The sequence below is a fragment of the Cardiocondyla obscurior genome, linkage group LG02, assembly GCF_019399895.1.
Source record: "Cardiocondyla obscurior isolate alpha-2009 linkage group LG02, Cobs3.1, whole genome shotgun sequence".
Classification (NCBI taxonomy): Eukaryota; Metazoa; Arthropoda; class Insecta; order Hymenoptera; family Formicidae; genus Cardiocondyla; species Cardiocondyla obscurior.
In genome coordinates this window covers 10,334,162-10,347,442 of record NC_091865.1, presented here as the reverse complement: position 1 = coordinate 10,347,442, position 13,281 = coordinate 10,334,162, and the positions used below count along the sequence as shown (strand labels likewise).

Here is a 13,281-nt window from a genome sequence, read left to right as displayed (position 1 = left end):
GCGGCGCGACAAAAATTTGCATCGCCTGTTATGCGAAGGAAAAGTGGGTCGAGCAACATTGGATATATATATTTAAGTAAAGCGTTACATTTTACCATTATAATGTCAGCTTTCGAGATCATTGAACCAACTTCAACAGTACATCCTTCTATTGTGAAATAAAATGATTCAGTTACGGTTATTCAAAACGGCTCTAATTAGGAATTGTCTTTGAAATACTTACCTCATTTGTATTTTATTTTGTGAATAAAATATTCAAGAATACGAATAAGAGAAAGTTAAGGAAAACAATTTTAAGACGGGCAATAATAAAAGCAACGGTTCCAATATAAAGCTGTATATTTTTATGTAACGTAATAATACTCTGAAAATTTTAATTACCGCAGAAGTAATTAGCTTAATTAGTTCCTGTTTTAGCTGCACGTATCAAATAATATGGGATAAAAATATGGGGAAAGGGGGAAAAAGAAGCCGGAGGAAAATCAATTTTTAAACGAGAGGTATGCGCTTGCGCCGGTAAAAATTAAATAACAAATAAAATTGAAATCAGATTTTGGAACAATGAATTCGAGCAACTAGTTGTTTTTAGGATAATCACGGCGGTTAGTTTTAGGAATATTGAAGCTGAGTAAGATAAAGGGAGCTTTATCTCACACCGAAGATTAAGCTTAAGATCACTGGCCTAAGCTCGACTTATTTCGTGATTTATTTCTATTAGTTTATTATCAGTTTATTCGTGCTAGCAAATTAGATTTAACGCTCATTACGGAGCCGGTTCGAAGAGTGTACGTCGCGGATAAGATCGTCGGGATTCGATCCGCGAGCGAAGGACTATCTCGCGGAAGGAACCACCGAGATCTCTGAGACCAAGTTACCGCTTGGGAACTTCCGTTATACGGAGATAGCCGACTCGGATTTAATCCCGATATTCAATTCGGGTAATTTGCATGAATCGGGTTACTAGAACTAGCTTTGAGTTGACAGCCATCGACTTGCCGATCGAAGACGGTTCCTAATGCAACAGGAATCGCGCGCAGAGATTTACATAAAAACATAAGCCTCGGTGCTTAATAGCGTTTTGATAGCGATAATGCGTAACGCGTGGAACGGAACGGCGCAATAATATCACGGAATAGAATCGCACTAAAATAGAATCGTTACTAAATTATTACATTTCTGTGTAATATTTAAGTTAAAGAGAAATAAAATCATAAGTTTTGGAATTATTAATGTTGTAAAGATATTGATACAAAATTATCTTTGATTTTTTTTTAAATGTATGCAACGGCAGAAGACAACTACATTATTAATAATTATTTAAATGCGTTTTAAATAATAATAAAAAAAAAAAAACAATATTCTTTTACCGAATGTCGAACTTTTTTTTAGAAATACTCGTGTGCATTTCTTTTTTTTTTTTTTCTTTATCTACCAATAGCAGAAATAAAGATGTAATACACATGGTGCAGCGCTGCATCTCACAGATCGGGATCGTTTTATGCTTTAAGCTCCTGTTCTTATGTAAATCCTTTCGCCATTGTATGTAACGTCAAGCGTTTCTGTTGCCGTTGTGTGACTTTTCATGTTGCGAGAATTCCGTTTGGGATCCTCCGACGAGCTATCCCGGTGCAGGATTGAAAATATCGCCGGGAATTTATTCGACCATTGTTAACTCGCGAATCGTACCAGATGTTCGTACCTATGTACATAACATAGAGTTCTTTCTCTTCACGGTGCTCTCGATCTTTCGATACGACGCCGTTCACGGTTTTGATGCGGAAATATACGCCCGACATGTCCAGGTTCACGCCAATCCTTTCGACGGGCAAGGCTTTACTAGTATGTCATAGCCAAACGACGAACCCTTTTCATTCCCGAAGGGCGCAACAGAATTTATCGCGGGAGAAAGAGACGGACGCTTAGATTTTATTTCGCGTACGTCGTATTCGTGCTTTTGTATTCGACGAAGTATCTCACTCGGACGAACTTACTTTCAACGGCATTTGTAATTCAGATTGCATTTACCTCTTTATTTATTTGAAGCATTACACATTTCCTTTCCCAATATAAATCAGTTGTAGAATACTGTACGTTCGTGCAGCCGTAAATGGGCGTAATGAATGGATTTATTTAAAAGATGCTGCTTCCTCACGCTATATTTCATGCGATAGATGTATTTATACTTGAAGTAGTTAATATGCATCTTTAATATGCATATTTTTGTGGCAAACTCGTTACCTTTTTCTTTTCATTTTTTTTTTTTAAGATGGTAGGAAGTAATATCGTTCTAATTTGCTGGATTTTTATAATTTAACTAAAAATTCATAAAGCCAGGTAATCTCAATCTTTATTTAATACGTAATATTACAATATCCAATTGTTTTTGCAATCGTTATCTCAGATTCTTTACCATTTAACCTACATTGTTTTATCTCTTTTTCTCCGCTTCTTTTACCTCGTGCCTTTTATTCTCAAAGATGTTCTCTCCGTTACTCAGTATAATCTGGATACACCAGAAACAGGTAGAAGCGAAGGATTGCTAGGTCAGTGCTTTGTAATCTCGGTACCTTCTGTAACCAGCACAGTCGCGCGAAATATTGGTTTGCTTATCCTACCTCGTTGAATTCAACCTCACGATTCCGCCCTCCCGAGTGCTGCGTCATAAAAGTCAAATGGCCGCGTAAAGGAGGTGCCTCGTATGTCCTGGAGAATTGCCAGAGATATAGCCAATACCGCGAAATTTAATTGTTTGCGAGAGACCGAAGGGGGGGGGGGAAGAGAGAGAGAGAGAGAGACTTTGGATTACGGTACTCTCAAAGTGTAATCCGATTACGACTCAGCCTCCAACCCACATCCCTCCCCCAATTACCGCACCCCATTCGCCGTAATTGGACCGACGTGTACTGACCGGTGTAATTTCCGTCAACGAGGTGGAATGCATCGTTACTTGATCTCCACTTTCTGAACGACAAGTACCCCCGGCTGCGGCCACCCACGACAACGACTTGCGGTTTAAACCGGATTTTATTTTCGTGGAAAACACGTCGGTGCAATCCACCATCCTGTAAATCCACTCGAGTTTGCTGGAAACCGGAAGCGCACGGACGAAGTACTAACGTTGATAATGGCCGATTACGAACCCCAGCTAGAGAGATCAATAGCGGGTATTAACTGTCACGGCATTGAGTATCTCTAAAGGGAGGAAGTGCCGAGTAAATGCGAGCATAACTATGAAATTGGCTTGATAATTACAATTATTATGCGCATTAAATAGCGACAATATGCTCATTTGTTTGAAGAAGTCTTTACGATGTTATACACTTTATTACGATAGAGAGCAGTTACACAAATTAAATTTTATTATTATTATTATTAAGATACCAAATAGTAAAAAAAATTCACCAATAATTTTTCATTCGCCACAAGATTATCACGCAAAAATTGATAAATTTTCTGTTACAATATTTTGAATTATTAATTCTATTTTATCAATGGATTTATATGGATGGATGGTTCGTTTCTTTTTATTTTTATTAATAATTCATTACATCGTTACACTGTACATTGATCTCGCAAACGCTCGCTGTATATTTGTAATTGTACACGTAGATGATGTTTATTCCTTCGGGGATACCAAAGCATTCCCCTCCGAGTTATTGATGTGTATCTTACGTATATACTTTCTGGGTTTGCCGAGAATACAAGTAACGAGCGATCAAGAATCGAAACGATCACCAAGGGTGCTCCAAACCCAGGAGTGGCTCGTCTTCCTGAGATGCGTCTACGTTTTCTCCGACTTCTCTCGCAGCCGCGGGCTATTGTTCTTTCAATAATGGACGAGCCACTTCGAGATGAGGCGAAGATCCAACAATAATGGCTTCGAGGAAAATGCTATCGATGTACGTGTCGCGGAATGGCACACGTGAGACCACGTAGAGATAATGTTTACGCTGCAGGATGCACGTTATATAAATCGACACGCATTCCAGATACATTTTTATTCCTTGCCACATCGCGTATATCTCTTGTATCTTGTACGTCTCGCATCTCGAGATTTCAGAAAAGTGCATTAAAGTATTTTCCGCTTTATCTGCCGATTATCGTGAGTATAGGTAATGTAGAAAGAATTGATCAAACGTAAGAACATACTGTAAAGTTTTATTAAAAAATGCATTACATCGCATGATTGATAAATAACATTTTTAAGAAAAAAAAAAAGTAAAAATTTTTTGTACATAGAATTTGTCGGCTTAATAACTATTTATAAAAATTAATATATTTAAATGCGAATATAATCGCTGAAAATGAAAATTCTTGTAGCGCGTTTGTAAGATCTGATTATTAGTCTACGTAAAAAAAAAAAAAAAAAAAAAAAAAATGAAGAAGAATATGGAACAGCATAAACGAAACATATTGTCGGATATAGCCCGCTCTTTCAGAACAACCTGCATATCGTTTACAGCGGTTCATATTACCTGATACGTTCGTACACGAGTCTGCCTCGACTATGGGCTATAAACTGCGCGTTTAGCGGACGTATCAATATTGGCGCAAAAATCGTTGATGCAGGGTGCGGGAGGGCTTCCATTAGAGGCGATCGTTTCCCTCGCATCCCGTCGGGCATGCCATTTTTCGGGCGATCTATCGCGCGAAAGCACAAAGCAGAAGGGGCCGTCTCTTCGCTGTTGTTTCGGTCGGCCGGAATTGCGTGTTGGCAGCACAAATGCGTTACGCTCTATCAACTTTTATCCGAACGTGCCACCCGCCACTGCCCGTGCCCCGTAGCCATTGCACCAAACCGGAGGTGTTTTGGGCTCGTGCCCGGATTTGCATGATATGGTAATTTTTCTCGATACGAGACAGCAGTGTCACACGAGCGTCCACATGACTCCCCGTCTCTCACTCTCTCTCTTTCTTTCTCTCTGTTTCTTTCTCTCTTTGCAAATCCAGGCAACGTATGGCACACACGAGATACTGTATCATACCCTGAACTCCGGAGGCGCATCTAAACGCGACGAATTTTAGATTGAGAGATAGATCTTTGTATGCGAGCTGCGAATAACCTCGCACGAGGCGAAATTCAGATGAAAGGGGGGAAACACTGCGATTTGTATCGCTGATGCATTTTGCATTGCAGTTGGCGACGTATATTCTTTCTTCTGACACGTTAACATGCAATTGCCAGTTGCTCCGAAATTCCATTGGCAAACGGGAGCAAGAAATACGGAATTAAGAAATATGTTATCGCGCGTACAATTTATGTGTTTTATATTTAGAATTTTCGTACAAATATTTGCCTTTGCAACATAACTAATATTAAAATTCCCAACTATTATTAACGAATAGTATTAATGTTACATTGATGTAACGAATATCACAGCTTGAAGAAATAGAACACTGTCACATTGTAAAATGAACAGTTTCGCAACCCATAGAATTTCACAATGCAGAGAGTTTGAATATTTCTATCGAATATATAACGTAACATAATCACGCTTCAAGTTACTCAATTATTCATTTAATATTGTACCAGTCACTTTTTTTTTCCCCATTTCCGTTTTACATTTTGCGAATGTATTTAACAACCTCGGTTAAAATACCTATAGAACTAGTTTCTAAACGCGAGGGGATTATTCGTAACGTGTATAGGAGCACATCCAAATGCAAGTGTCGTGCACTCGCGGTGTTAAAAAAAAAAAAAAAAAAAAAAAAATTGTCAAGTCCGCGATTAAACGAGAAACACGTAAAAGCTACCCCGCGACTTCCGGTAATTCGCGCAAGCTGACCTGACACGCGCTTCATCTTACCCACGCGACCGCTTTCCCGTCGCTCCTCGGAAGGCTCAATCTTATGTGGTGAACACGTCTCGTTACACTGCCATCAGCTTCGTGTGCAGCGAATAAACAGACCCTCCCTTGCGTGAGACCTCGTTAATCTTCCGACGGGGTAACAAAGCCGTGCAGGCGTTCTGATGTCGTGAGAGAAACTGAAAGACTTCTCACCGCGAACAAGGAGAGAAACGCACGACAACGCATTACGCTCTGTAGGCGTGTGTAATAAAGTGAAGCAGTCACTTTGCGCCGGAGTGCCATGTAAACTTTGTAATCCAAACGACGTGAAATGTCCGCTATGTCATTTCGTTTTGCCATTTTACCGTTGCCGTTGGGGATTTCGATGGGATTTTAGCGAACTCGATCGTTCTTCACTTTGCCGAGTACGCGAAAACACTTTTATCATTGCCTGTCAATAGCGTGATAATATACGTACGAACGAGAGTACAGCAGCCAAACTTTTGGATTTTTAATTTTTCTATTTTTTAATTTTTTTTTTTTTTTGCCATTTTAATGCGCTTAAAATAAGTAAAATTAATATTTGCTAAAGTAACAGATTAATAAATTTTTACGTGCTAGTTATTTCGTAAAATTATTATTTACGTATTAAATTTTATTTGACATAAATTTATTTACATATAGTATACACATTTATTTATAATGCAGATTTAATTTTTATTGTTCAACACATATAACTGGCATTTTGACGGGTTAATATATTTTAATTTTTACGCCGTTATAAAATTGATCACTAACCAAAAGCTTATGATTGATTTTGCTGTCAGTCCTACGTAATTTAATTTATTAAATGAATGGCTTGGTAGGGATCAATCATCAACCAGGTGCAAGCATCCCATCGAATTGGAGAACGCTTTTCCCACTGTAATTTGAAGGCTTGCGAGCCTGTCAGGCGTATTTGCGGATCAAAGTCTGCTCGAAGAGAAACAGTCCGACATTGGTCCAAATCGCATTTAAATCCCACATGTACAGCGAATTTTCCCTTGAAAAACGAACATAATCTTTAGAGATGAAATATATGCATCTGTCTAAAAGAAATATTCGAAGGAAAGCGCCAAGTATACTTTTCAGAGATATATTTCTTTAAATTCATATCAATTTAGAAAATAAAATCACGTATAAACTTCGAACAAATTAATTTATCAAATTTCATTTAATAACATTTGCATATTTCTTTTCTTGCATTATTGACGACTATCGAAATATCAATCTATTCGATAAACATTCCTCCGAAGTTTTATCGGCGGCATTTGCCATTTATCTATTGCAGTAGATAACCGCGCTTCGATTTCACACCGCGCTCGTAAAATCGTACCGAAGTGGAAAGAAGAATAAATTGAAAGTGATAATACGGCGTGGGCCAACCTTAATGCGCTGAAACACCTTCTATAGCTTTGATAAAGGGACTTTTCCCGTACGATTTCGCCTTTGCATTGTGATCGCGACAATTCTGCTGCCAAGGCTCGTTACGAACCTCAAATGGTGCCAGTTCCCTCTGAGGAACACGAAAAGTTTCCGTACGTTTAAGCGGGATTTCCATTATTGAAGCATAACACTTATTTAAATTCACGAATATAATGCTTTATCCTTTTTCCTATAATGGCAAATTTTTCGTCGGGGCACGAGCGAGCAAAAAATAATCTTTTGCTAGACTTTAACAACATAAAAGTTTATAAAAATAATATTTAAAAGAAATCTTAAAAAGAGAAAAGAAATATATCGATCAGAGATGTAACGAGAATTCTATTACTATTTTTCAATCCAACGAAACTCATAACAATTGAAATGCTGATAAAAGGATCACGTAGCATTCGCTTCGTGTCTGTCACGGGACTGTTCAGATCTACTGTTTGATGTCAGCTTATAGATCTACGTGACTGACGATGTAACAACATTCGCCTTTTTGCGTCTTCTGGAAAAAGCAATGCTATCTATCTGACGTTACAGCTCACTGAAATGATTCGCAATGGAATACGGCGCAATATGTGCATTCACACTTACACTGTGGCGTAAGATGTCGTAAAAACTCGCGTTCGAAAAAGTTTGTGAAACGATAAAAATGATATTACCTGAATTTAAACAAAAGCATTTTCAATGTTGGAACATTTTTTTTTTAATTAAACAGTCGTATAAAAGGAATTAAAGTTTACGCGTAAGAGATTTAGAAAATTTAAGTAATAGACTTTTACAACTGCATGAATTTTGCAATATATTCCGACTCCCTTGAAACCATCTAAATAGTTCATTTAGATCATGACGCGCGTTAGTAGTTCAGGTTTAGTTTAGCTGTTACCTGCATCAGTAGTTACTATTCAATACAATTGTAATACTCATGAATAGTTAGCCTTCTATATTACCTTTGCTGTATTGTTAGACCTTTGGTCTCTCCATTACCTGTATTTGCTTGCATTTACTATCTGCATTTACCTGCATTTAGCTGCCTTACTATTCAATTTTGCATTCACAAATATAAATTAAAAAAAAAAAAAAAAAAATAGGGAAAAAAGAAAAAGAAATCATTTTCTTGTTGGAACACTTAAGTATAAAAGCGATGATATATTTAATTACTTTATTCGGTGAATAGATTAAACAATTGTTCTACCTTTTGAAAAATAAATTAAAATCTATTATGTGAACCTTGATACGCTTCGGAAGTACCTCAATATATTATTTCACGGGAAAAGTTTTAATTTAAGTTTCTTCACGAAATTCCGATTTCACTGAACAGTACTTTCAACGCGCACACGAATTATACTGACGTAGGTTCGAGGAAAAGAGAAAGAGAGAGAGAGAGAGAGAACGCTCACGGCGGAGCTCCGCGAGCGATATTACTGCAAGATTAATAACTCCCCTTCCTTTCGATTTCGTTTCTTAGGGCCGCCAGAAGAAACATATAGCCGGTTGATTGCGATAAGGAAATTTCGGCTTGTAAATCTACGGAAATCCCCGATGCGGCCTTAGCGGCCGGGAGGTGAAGTCGGCGGGTGGTGGAGGTTTGGCGCGGGGACTGGCTTCCCCCGGGTATGTTTATCTACCGGGTGTGCCGTCTGAATTTAACCGCGAGCAGGAGGCAAGGGCTTATCTTTTATCGGAGATTCTCCGAGTTCGGAGACTGGGTTTGGCCAACGGCCAAAATGGTAATGCAACCCTCGCGCCAGCAGCCACCGCCGCCGACGACGCCGCCGCCGCACGCTCGGGCTTCATCGAATCACATATTCCGATATTCACTCTTCGCTTCTTCTACGACTCTTTCCTTCTGTCGTAACTGAGGCGACGAGAAACGCGGACGTGAAATGGATAGGGGAAAGGTATGAGATTCGAAGTAACATCTGCAGGCGGAAGAACTTTTCACTGGGGCATCTCGTGACGACGGTATCATCACGTGTTGATCATAGATTGAAAGCACTATTTATCTAATTGAATATTAATTGCGTTTATGTATCGTGAATACTTACGTTAATTAATTCTTTAAATAAAATAATTATTTAAAATAATTTACTTTTTCTATTAACTTTATTAATTGATATACCAGCATCTCTACATTAATATTTTGCATTTTATGTTACAGTTACCGTCAAAACTCTACCACTCCGCTGAAGCTCATGCAGATTGGTAAGTCGCATGATTTCTTCTAGTATTACAAATTATACTTATAAAAAGCTAATAAAACAGACATTAACAAATCTACTTAATGCGTTTACGTGTGCATATAAGCCGCTTAAAATAATATACAGTCCAAGGATTAATAAAAAGAAATGTTAATTGAAATAGAGACCGGATGGTACGTGTACTTTGAATGCGCAAAAGACGGACAAATTCAAAGGAGGATAAAACTCTCCATTCGCATATGTAAGAATACGAGCGTACTCGTTGCGCGAATGACGGTTTCAATTTAATAGAATGCAGTGTGCCGGCGTAAACACAGATGAAATTTTATGGAAGCACGACTTTGCCCGAGTGCAGCTTTACACAATAATGAAATTCTATTTTTCTCCCGGCTCTCGCTTTTCTCATACCGCGAACGGCGGGGGCTGCTTGGCATTCTGATCTCGTGCATTTTTCCCCCGATACGAAATAAAAATGCCCGCGGTGCGTTTTGATTGCGCCGTCACGACGTTTTCGATCCAAATACCAATAAAGAAACTTTTCATTAAAATTGCTAGGCTTTACTCCACTTCGGGCGACGGTTGCTGTCAACGCCAGCCGAAAAGCACAACGTAATCGATAATCTATTTTTCCGAAAGGCAAAAAAGAAAAGAGGGATGGGGGGGAGATAGGGGGGGTACAAACCCCGTTTATGGGCATGCAGTCTTTTCACGTCTATGACAACAGCTGGTGATCCCTTATCATTTTCGGAGATCATTGAACAGTAATATCGGAAAACAATTCCGCAGGATGTAGATTCGCCATCTTGTAGGACGTGTGATAAATGCGAATCTACGAAATCGCGAGTTGCCCAACGGCCGTTTTCTTCGCGCTCGGGAGAAAATAAGTAACTGCACACAATAACGGGAGAAACTGTAGAATAGCTACCGAGGCAAAATGGTGGTAAGAAGAATCTCGTGTTCGTGACTTTAACGTACTTGCGTTGACGTCGAAATGTATGTGTAGCAGTTAAGTTGAAATACGATAAAAACGTACTATAAATCTACGTGCCCTCCGCTATCGGTACAAGAAAATCCATCTGATATACGGGGTAACAATATCGATTACATCAGCCATATCGGAATTAAATAAATTGTTCTTAAATAATTTGCACAGATGCGTTCGATACGTATGGAAACATTTTTCTTTCGAGTAAAACTTCCGCGATACAAAAATGCGATAAATATGCAGAGAATATTGTAGAATGCACCATGACACGTACTAAAGTAGTTAAAATAATATTTAATTATTAAAAAAAAAAAAAAACTTATAATTAGCACTGCCAGAATTATATTATTATAAAATATATTTTAATTCCGTACTACTAAAAGACGTTTGGTAAGCTGGTAGGAATAGAGAAGGAACGTAAAAATAAGAATTTTCCCAAATTGCGTAGAAGATAAAAATAATAATAGACTAGTTTTGCACGGGACTGTATTAAGAAGTTAAACACTTACCCCCGAAAATTGAGTACAATCGTTTGCCGTATTTCGCAGCGGTAGAGCTAGGAGTATTATGGGAGTTTAAATTTTATTCTCCAACAATATCAGAGGAAAACGCTTCATATTACAAGCATTATGGTCTCGTTAGATAATTATTTCTTGTGTAGAATGAGAGAAAACAGATGTAAGGAGGGAAAGAATGAAGGAACCAAAGTGAATTAGAAAAAAAAGAGGGGAAGGGAAAATTAAATAAGTGACTCGCTGCGTATTTATGATTGTTCAGATACTTGTTCAGGGCAGATAAGCTATCCTTTAGAAAAGTCCGACGAAATCGGCATCGCAGGAGTCGTCGGCGAGGAGGAAAGAAGGTGGCAGGAGAAAAAGGAATTTAATTTCGACGATGTGTGTCCGCAAAACGAGCGTAACGGTGGTCCCCACGAATAAAATGCGTCTTTCGCGATATACGCAGCGGCCGTAAAGGGAAGGTGTGCAACACGGCGGAAACGGAACCCGAATAGACCGACAATCGATTTTCTACCGTGTAAAGCCTCACGTAGTATCAAAGAGAAAGAAAAGAGTAGGTACAAAAAAAAAAAAAAAAAAAATAGGATACGAAAAGAAAAGAAACAGAAAGAAATTTATTTAATCTTTTTATTTAGCAAAATAATTTTTATCTTTACTACCTTACGTGATTTTTATCTATAAAAATCCGTCGGTGCTTTTAAAAAGGTGCCATAAAAGTCTTTAACAAATAATTATTGGTTGCATAAAATATTTATTAAAATAAAATTGATCGAAATTTTTTATAAATTTTGTTATTATTATTACGTTTTCACATTTTTCGGATTATCGTGCGCGTGTATGAACATATCTATGAAATGGTGAGTGCTGGCAGATGTATCTTGGCAAAGAACCAAAGCTCTAATGTTATCCGGCAACAACGAGAGAAGAGCGGTGGATAGGGCATAGCAAAATTATCGTCACTCAAGAATTTACTGTTCGCTACGAAAGCACCGAGCACACCTCGGTGACATCGCGCGAGAAAGAACTCTTCCTTATTTTACTTCTTTTCGCTTGTTCCTTTATCGTTATCCGCTCAGTCCTTTCATGCAGTAGCCCATTTTTCCGATATCGTTGCGTATACTTCGCTTTACCTCGATCCCGCGACTGGCGCACGCGAAAAATCCGAGAAATAAAGTCGTTCTTCTCCCAGAGACTAGCTTCCATAAATATATCCAGTGGAGTTTCAATGCAAGTTTTAAAGATAGCTCGCAACTTGTCCAGTCGGAAGGTCATTTTTAATTTGGAACGAAGAAGCGCTGCTCTCTTACGGAGTCAGCGTGATCGATTCATGCCAACATAAAAGAACAAGAACGTCTTTGATACATTGTGACCGTTTCCATTTATCACACAACACTTTTTATTGATAATTTTTTTTATTTTATTTTTTTAAATCTTTAAAATTGTGATAATATTATACATACGATTAAAATGTTGCATAACAGCGAAATATTTTTATACATATTATTATATTTTTTTTTATTTAGACTTTTAAGAATAAATATAAAAATGTTCATTAAAAAACGTAAAGAGGTTAAAACGTGAAAGTAAGGTTTTTACAGGCAGAAGCTATCTGTGCGTTGCTGAAGTAATTGCTTAGAAGTAATTTAAAAGCTAAATAAACTCAACAAGATTAAAATGAATGATTAACAGTCTTTGCTATAAGAAAGCTCATTAAATGCGACATATTTTCTTGCGTTTGCTAAAACCAAATACCACTTTTGCTTCAGCCAGCAGGCTGTTTAACATTTCTGCAATAATTCAACCTCGATTCTTTGTCCGTTACAATCCATCCGTTGGTTTTTGCATCAGGTCTCCGAAAGTTTCACTACGGCCGACCGCACGTAATCGAGAGAGGTTCGGCCGTTCTTTTCTCAGGAGGAGAGAAAGGGGTTTGCAAAGTAACTCGAGCGATCCCCTTCTTCTCTTTCGGATAAACGAACCGTGATCGTATCGAAAAAGTAAAGGAAAGCAGCAACTTCTTTGTCGCGAAAAACAAAATCCGTCAGAACTCCGCGCGAGTCGGCCATCCGTGATGTCAGCCTCCCTCCGAGACGTCACCGCGGAATATTTTCATGGCGCATTTCCGACCTCGGCCCGCGATGCTTTATCGCGGACGCGCCGGAGAACCGCGCGCAAATTTATGGAAATCTTTTGGATACGTATTGGATAAAAGTGTTTTATGGGACGAGCGGGGGATGGGTAGCGTTGCCAAACATCCAGCGGATTAAATCCGTTCCCCGCGCGCGGTGGTAGTTGCGCGTAACGATAGAAATGCACTCGCG

General features: G+C 38.5%; 1 long non-coding RNA gene across 1 annotated transcript in view; it reads left to right on the top strand.

Annotated features, from left to right (window-relative positions):
- Window positions 1-12,098, top strand: part of LOC139113444 (uncharacterized) — a 33,397-nt gene extending 21,299 nt beyond the window's left edge. The window contains exon 3 of the long non-coding RNA XR_011547692.1: window positions 9,418-12,098. This is a non-coding gene — a long non-coding RNA (uncharacterized lncRNA). The remainder of the gene's footprint in view (window positions 1-9,417) is intronic.
- Window positions 12,099-13,281: the final 1,183 nt, after the last annotated feature.